The 8368-nt window shown below is 34.6% G+C and overlaps 1 pseudogene across 1 annotated transcript; it reads right to left on the reverse strand.

Annotated features, from left to right (window-relative positions):
- Nucleotides 1-2348: 2348 nt before the first annotated feature.
- Nucleotides 2349-6324, reverse strand: LOC143606208 (AP2-like ethylene-responsive transcription factor At2g41710; annotated as a pseudogene). The gene is made up of 9 exons (XR_013148703.1): nucleotides 6098-6324; nucleotides 5018-5100; nucleotides 4834-4842; nucleotides 4651-4739; nucleotides 4484-4557; nucleotides 4357-4408; nucleotides 4081-4145; nucleotides 2812-3431; nucleotides 2349-2728 (listed from the first exon to the last, which is right to left on the reverse strand). The product of XR_013148703.1 is annotated as an AP2-like ethylene-responsive transcription factor At2g41710 (transcript).
- Nucleotides 6325-8368: the final 2044 nt, after the last annotated feature.

The following is an 8368-nucleotide window of genomic DNA, read 5'->3' on the forward strand; positions in this document are numbered from 1 at the left end:
TAAATTTAATTGATACTTAAAAAAAAACACAATTATACTCTTGGTTGGGCTAATGTACAAAGGGCTACGAAGACGTGTCAGAGACTGAGAGGTTCAAGGTGTGTAATTTCTTTCATCATTCATGTCATAGTTACATCTAAAGTTAATTTTAAATAATTATACAACATATATAACTAACTACACACGATGATAAATATTTACACATAAAATTAAATATTCACTTGTAATTGCGCAACATAAAATTACATAACTTATAAAAATAATCACATAGCTTGTAAAGATTGATCTAGCAAAATTCAAAAGTCACAAAAACATGCTCACCCATATTCTATCAATGATGGAACCTTGTTTTGACGTTTAGGGCTTGCTTGGTTGACAGAAATCCATGGGATTTTAAGGAAATTGGAATTTAAATTCCATTCCTTATGGTGTTTGATAAGCTATGAGAAAGAATTGAAAATTGATTTGATTTCCAACCGAATCCTTCAACTATTGTAATTCACTAATGCTTTTTGCTTGCACTTTTTTATTGAATAGGTCTTCTCCCTTCGATCCGCGAAGTAGGCAAGCAGGAATCTCCCCCCCCCCCCCCTTTCTGTTTATCCTTCGGCTTGTCTAAGGAAAGTTTAGAAATTGCTGGAATGTTTATAACATTTGTTCTTCAAATTCCAATTCCTATGTAAATTTCAATCCAATTCCGAGACATTCCGCGAACCAAACACACAATTTTCATCAACTCCTAAAATCGAATAAAAGATAAATCCGTAGCTCGACACTATTACTCGGGTACAATAGAGTCTTGTAAGACTTAGTACCGTAATGTTGAAAGAGAATGACGATGCACAACTATCAGCTCCATGTTCTCTAGTTAATCCTATGTTTATTTGCATTAGTTGGTTATGTCCTTTATTTTAGTTATTTCAATTCCTAGAAATATTAGTGGGTAGTTATACCACAAACCCTATCTTCCTTATTTCATGCATTATTTACGTATCTTGTTAGCCTATAAAAGGCATATTTGGTTTTTAACGGAGAACATGAAAATTTGATCAAAACAAAGTCTCTTTACATTTAGTGTTATTTTATTTTAGGAGATTAGCCAATCTCGAACTTGGCCTCTATCAGAGAACCCAAACTTTTAATTAGCGTCTGCTGCTAACTTTTAATTAGCCTTTGTTATATGTTCCATTATGGTTGTAACACCCCAAATTTTTTTGCTGAGTGGGTGGATAATTTACATATAACAATCTAACTATTCTGTTAGAGCCACCATGTTCAGAGTAAGAACATAATGATCATCGTTTTTAGGGTTGCAAGGAAAATTTACATACTATGTGTAAATCTTCACCCGAGGAAAGTAACACTTAAGAATAATGATTATGTAGCCAATTAATGATTTCAACTTGAAGTGTTACTCCGAGAAAAGTAACACTTCAAGTTGAAATGTTCACTCAAGGAAAGTAACGCATTATTATGTGTTAATAACTAATAGCGTATTTTTATATATTTAGCAATTGAATGTATTAAATTTTATAAAACCCTATTTTTATGGCTTATTAGTGTTTCCTAGGGTGTGTATTATGTTCACCCGAGGAAACCAAGTTCGACAACAAAAGCTTGATTTTCCTATTTTTAGGGTTGTTTCATATGGTTTAAGAACATATAAAATCATACATTAGTTTGATGTTTGTTTTATAACGTATTTAGTAATAGAGTATTAAATTGATGTTCTAAGGATTACACATAGCATATGTGTTAATAGCTACTAACTTCTTATGATGATTCATCATCACCGTCATCGTCGTCATTATGTGTTAATAACTAATAACGTATCGTAGAAAAGATCCATTTGTTTGAATAAGGAAATGACGTCACTTTCTATAAGTTGAAGAGGTCAACTCTAAAGCATTCCTTACATATGTTAAGAAGTCCACTAAAGAGTGCCTGAATGAACGAGAGAAAGGAGAGAAGTGAAATGTTTCCATGTAACGTTTATAAGAGATCATCTTTAGAAATTGAATCACCACGGATCCAACGTACAACGCTCCTTTAAACGATAAGCGCGTAACGGGCTTGACGCAACTAATAGACTTCAATTGCTGTTTTAGATTTGTTTTTGAACGACAAAGTCACAATACTCCTAAATCAAACTTTGGTGCTTATCGAAATCCAAGCTCAAAGAGCATTATCAAAATCCAAGCTCGAATCAAACTGGTGTTATCAAACAAAATAAATATTTGTTTACTCATTTGCATTTACTTTACCAAACATACTTCTAATGAGATTTTCAAAATCTGAATTCGAGCTCGAATCCCCACATTTGGGCTCTGGTGCACACTTACAAGTTACAAGATCTTTCAAAAACTTTAAACTTTCCTATACTTCATATAATAGTGTACCCTTTATAAATACAAACTTCTATGATAGTAATATGTTTGCTATTAAACATCTACTTACACATTCCTGCATACATATACATGTGTATATATATACACATGTATATGTATATCTTAAAACTCTATATCAAAACTAGGGTAACATACCAACTTTGTCTTGTTCTAAGGCAGTACGAGATAGTCGTTATCCATCCTCTGAAGCATTGTACATGCATCCAAGAGTTTTTCCAAGAGAATTTGGACAAAATAACACACATTTTATTGTATCATGTAGGTAGCAAATCCTCCTGTTGGAAGTAAGTATAATCTGAACTCGTCTCGGTCTTTGTAGCCTGATGTTAAATATTCAAAACGTCACAAATTAAATTTCGATAATAATTTAGAAGATAAAACAAATGATCAAACAGATACTGACCTCCACAGGCTGAGAAGGTCTGGTGCGGAGAGACGGGACAAGGGTTGACCAAAGTATCGGGTCGGTCAACGGGTCAATGGTATTATAATTTGTCAAAAGCGGTGCAGACAAGAAAGGAGTCAATGGGTATGTGTTCCTATCAATCTCCAACCCTAATCCAACTCCAAACCCTTCACTTGCACCACCTTCATCACTTGATTTCTCAACTGCTTTACCATAATCCATCTTATTGATATTATTTTTATTTTCATTCTCATCATTTTCAACATCCTTTTCAGCTTCCTTTTTAAAAGCCTTTTCTTGTAAGCTTTTGTAAGCTGCAGATCTTGATAGTATACTCATGGCAGAGACTGAAGACCGTTTATGTTGTTTTGGTTCATGTGACACACCCAAACGAGGTAGTTGATACGGTTCAGTAGATTCGGTTACCCATTCTGGTGTTTTGTGTTCGGTTCCAATGTCTTCGGAGCTACCATGATTTGTTTCTTCTGATGTTTTTCCTTGAGATTCATTTTGGGAGGATTTGTTGGGGCCCCACCATTTAATGTATGGTGTAAGATCGATTTTTCTATCCATGCAAAACCCACCAACGTATTCGCTCTCGGTTGTTGCATCGTCACCTGCAGCGTAATAAGTTAGGACACAAACAAATAATTTGGCGACTGTATATGCGTTGCAATTAGGCTTGTAAACAAACCGAACGTTCAGTGAAGCGTTCGATGGGAAGTCATGAACAAAAAACTTTTGTTCATTTAGTTAAAACGGACGGCGCATGTCTCATTCGTTCATTTAATTCGTTTAAGCTCATCCCTTTGCGTTCATTTACGTTCAGTACGTTCATTATTATATTCATTAAATTTTTTAGGCCCATTAGAATTAGTCTATTTTAATAGCTTTTTCACTCCAACTTACTTTTAATTGGCTTTAACTCGGTTAAGTTTGTTCGAACGAGCATAAATGCACATGAACAAAAAAACCCTGTTCATACAGTTGTTCGTGTTCAATTGTTTGTTCGGTTAAGTTAAAAAGAAGGAACACGAACATGCTCCGTTCAGGTTCGTATCGATTCGTTTACAAGCCTAATTGTAATATCACAATATGTGGTCAGGTTGGGTAACAGGTCAAAACGAGTACAGGTTGAAACAGATATTTCATGTACGGGTCTAAACAGGGATGCGTCGGGTATTAAGTGAGTTAATTATTAGTAAACAAGGATTTTAAAAAATAATCTAGATAATCTTTTGAATCTGGAACAAAAATCTTGCTTACCGTGATGCATTCGGCTGTGGTAATCAGCTCCAGCAATTCGGCCCAAGGGCGAGTCCCATCTAGTACTGTTTTATAACAGAAAGCCAAATAATATTATAAGATGATTTTAGCTAATCATATTTATATTTAGAATGTGCCAGGTGGTTGAATGAGATTTATTATTCGCATCTGTGATATGATACGATTTTAGCTAAAAAAAAGGTAGGAATTAACTAACAATACTTTGTTGAAGTATACATGGCTCCCTTTTGGACAAAATGATTAATAATTAAATACCTGGAAACTCCATGACATTTAGAGGTTCCTCTTGAGAAAACCACTACCTTTTCTGCAATAATTTCATGTCCAAAAAAGTTAGAAAAATTAAAGCAGAAATAATTAGACTATTAGTCGCGCTTTATACCTTCTGAGTGATGCAAGGTAATCTTCTCTAGATAGGTGTTGCATCTCTTCAAGATCTCTTGTATAGTCTGTGACCTGTCAACAACATATGGTGAAAAAACAAAATCAAATAATGAAATACAGTTTTCATAAAATGAAACAGTAGTATGAGAATGTATGATTTCTCACTGGAAAATTAATCAGTGTCCCGGGACCCCAATACTTTAAGGCAGCAAGATCATATGCTCTGGCTGCAGCTTCCTCATCATCATATGCACCTAAAGATATGTTTAGCATAAGATAATAAATATGAAAGAGAGATTATTGTATTAATAAATGCAGATTTCAGTAAATGGTCAACTAGATTCTCACCTAAGTAAACTGTTGAAATAGATGCCAAAAAACCATGTCCATAATCCATAAAAAAGAAAACAGAAATCATATTAGGGATCATCATAACATATATACAGACGACAGAGATACGCATAGATATACAAACTACAGAGATACGCATAGATATACAAACACAAACATACAGACAGAGAGAGGATTGAACCTTGCTTGCCCTTCTTATTCTGATTTTGATTCCAGGTATTTTTATCCCATAGATGCGCTTCATAACGTCCAGTCCATCTATGCCTAATATCATTTGCTACAAAAGTCAGAACTCTAAAAGGGTGCAAGATATATAATCTTGGAAGGAAAATAGACAATAAATAAGATGTAGAAGCCAAAAAAGTGACTTTGGACAATTGTTGCATCCAGCACTTGTACAATAAAAAATTGTAACATGTGAGAAGCAATAACCTTGATTTTATACATTAAATTGTGCTATACATCATATCCGTTTCATCAATAATTAAAGCCGATTTCCAAATCTTTATATATACTTTAAATACAATCAGGCAGGCAGTTAAGATTACAAATTTACAAGTTACATCACATTCGATACCGTTCACAGGGAAATCTGTATATTATAAAACCATGCAAATATTTTAGAAGACTTGACCTGCCTTAGTTGTTGAAACATCTGGCCTTGACCACAAGTCAAGCGTTCAAGTCTAACCACTAGGCAACTAAGACTAGGCCAGGGTCCATATCATGTTTAACTGTTTAAAAGCTTCCTAGAAACACACACATCTTAATGACCTGTCTACAACCATTTATGATATCTCTATACAGGTATACATAGACTAAATATTATGTACAAGCGAGCTGATCCTAAACATTCTGCAAAATTCTAGGCTGTGTAGGTACCGTAGATATCAAGAAATGAGTTCGTCTCCAATCCGAAATTCACATAGTAATTAATAACTGTTTCAAAAATCAAGCTCAAAACAGAACTGTGAGCCTCACATCAATATCACATATGGCTGCAGCAGCCTCGAGTACTGGCACCGTTAAAATCCAATTAGTAGACTTATGCTTCTAGTTTAATGCATTCTGTAATCTGTATAACATCATCCAATGTTTTGTGGTGGATCTAGATCACATCACACACAAATAAATCGATGAACAATTTTATAAAAATTTTCCAATTCCAGTGGCAATTACGCCTAAAATCAACTGCGCTCACATAATTAAACTCAAACAGACACTCAAAAGGCAAATATCACCGATCAATTTCGTATAATACCTAGTAACGCCACGGTAGATAGAGCTGCGTTTACCGGCAGCACATGGAGGCATCTTACTGATTCGCTCTTTGGCCGTACATCCTAATCTCTCCTTCTTCGACTTCTTCAATCCTCTGTACTTCACCATCAGCTGCTGCTGCTGCTGATAACTACTACTCCCCTTCGTCTCGCCGCTAGCGCTGCCTTCCGATTTCATGACCGGATCAGAAGACGATGCAGTGGCCATTTCAAACCCTAACCCTAAGAGAGAGATTTAGACTTAGAGATAACTATGTCTCTGTGTGTGTGTGTGAATATAACATATACATACATAAGAATAATAATAATACATGCGTCAGCAATAGGATGAAAACAACAGTGAAGATGGAGGAGAGTGTGAAATGACGAAAGTGGCCTCGAGTGATGAGTAGAAATACTGCATAACGGCTAGAGAGGGTATCATTGTAATTTGGAGTCTTTTAAATAAAACTCATGAGGCAGTGACAATGATGATACACGTGTCTTCTGCCACCAAAAGTTTTACAAATGCAGCAGACTGGGAATCTTAGGTCAGTTTGTTTGACCGTACTCTTGAATTTTCCTGATGCAGATCTATGTATATTATGTGTGTTTTTTTTTTTAAGTTTTTAACTACTCGTATATGTAGAAATAATGTATACTAGTAAGTTGGGTTATTGTATATTTCGTTTAACGGTATCAAGTTGTGTTGAAAATGTGTCGATAAACAAAAAGTGTAGTGTTAAAGGGGTGTTTGGGATTTTTGTTACATGTTCAAAAGCTAAGACGGGGACTCGAACGATATCATTTCGATTCACTACAGTACACTTTTGTGGCCATAGTTGATAGACTAAAAGTTTTATTGTAAAAGGGTAAAGTTTTGTGGCTAAAAAGTGTTATTACCAGAGTTGAGAGGCCAAAAAAGAAATTCTTGAAACTTAGATGACAGAATTCCAAAGAACTAAATTATATAGAGGGGCCAAAAGGAAATGATAGAAAGCTGGGTAATAAAAAGCTAACGAACTATACTATATAAGTAGCATTTTTGTTATATAAGCAATGAGTAACACCAATGTATTCACTAAAACGTATAATCAATAACCGATCTAGTGTAATAATCAATGCATATACCATTAAAAAATGCATTTAATCACTAATTTATACACTATGCTAAAGCTCTATAGTAGTGTAATCACCAATGCATACACTATGCTCGAGAACACATGCAGCGTAACAATAAAGATGTAGACAAATATATAACTTTATTGAATTATTGGATTTTTAGTTTGGTGAACTAATTTTAGAAATAATATTTTATTTGAACAATTTCTATTATTTTCGTCAGTTATTACTTAAACGTTTTAACGTTTTAAGTATCTTCATCAGTTCATCACATGTGTATAAGACTACTAACGTCTGATAACTAACCAAAAGTAAACTTGTCGTTGATATTCCACAGCCATTGGCAGATCTACTATGTTGGTTGTGGGTTCACGGGAACCCACTAAGTTTCGAAATTTTAATAGAACGCCTATATAAAATACTTGTGTGAACTCACATATAAATGTTTAGTGAACCCATATACAAATATAGGTTATGGTCTAGTGGTAAGCACTCCACCTGCATACTGTGAGAATCCGGGTTCAATTCCAGTACTTGCATGCATGATTTTTTTAATCCCAAACAACAGACACACAGCCACTACTTCACTTGACAAAATTCCATCGAACCTCAGGCCAGCCAAACTAGTGCAGCTACTGCCTGCCGCCTTCCAACAACGTTGCTTGCCTGCTTTCCTCCCTAGCTCCCCTTCATGACTTTTATGTAACGAATTTTAATCCATTAACCCGTTCCGGTATGCTTATTTTTCATTTAAATTTGAGGTTTTGATCGAACATTTTTGTTTATTTGTTGAAACTAGAATGATTATGCTGAAATTTGTTGATTTGATTTGTTGAAACTATTAATAAAAGTTATTGTTCGGGTTAGGAAAAGGTGGGAGTAGCCCACAATTAACATGCTAGCTGGCTAGCTGCAATTCATCCTTGAGATGTAAGCTACTGTGAAGATAATAAAAGATCATCATCTAACATTTAGTTTTCTTTAGTGTTCGTTTTGTTTAGTAGTTTATCAATTTATATAAGTCAACTGGTCAAGGCAGTTACTTATCATATGGGCGGAATTAAAGATCTTTTCTATTCAATCACACACTCATATTTGAACCTCATATTGTATAAATGGGAATAAAACTATAGCTAATAGAATAGGCTAGC

This window comes from Bidens hawaiensis, unplaced genomic scaffold (assembly GCF_021521415.1).
Source record: "Bidens hawaiensis isolate Kalapana, Puna unplaced genomic scaffold, B.hawaiensis_p1.1 tig00073559_1, whole genome shotgun sequence".
NCBI lineage: Eukaryota > Viridiplantae > Streptophyta > Magnoliopsida > Asterales > Asteraceae > Bidens > Bidens hawaiensis.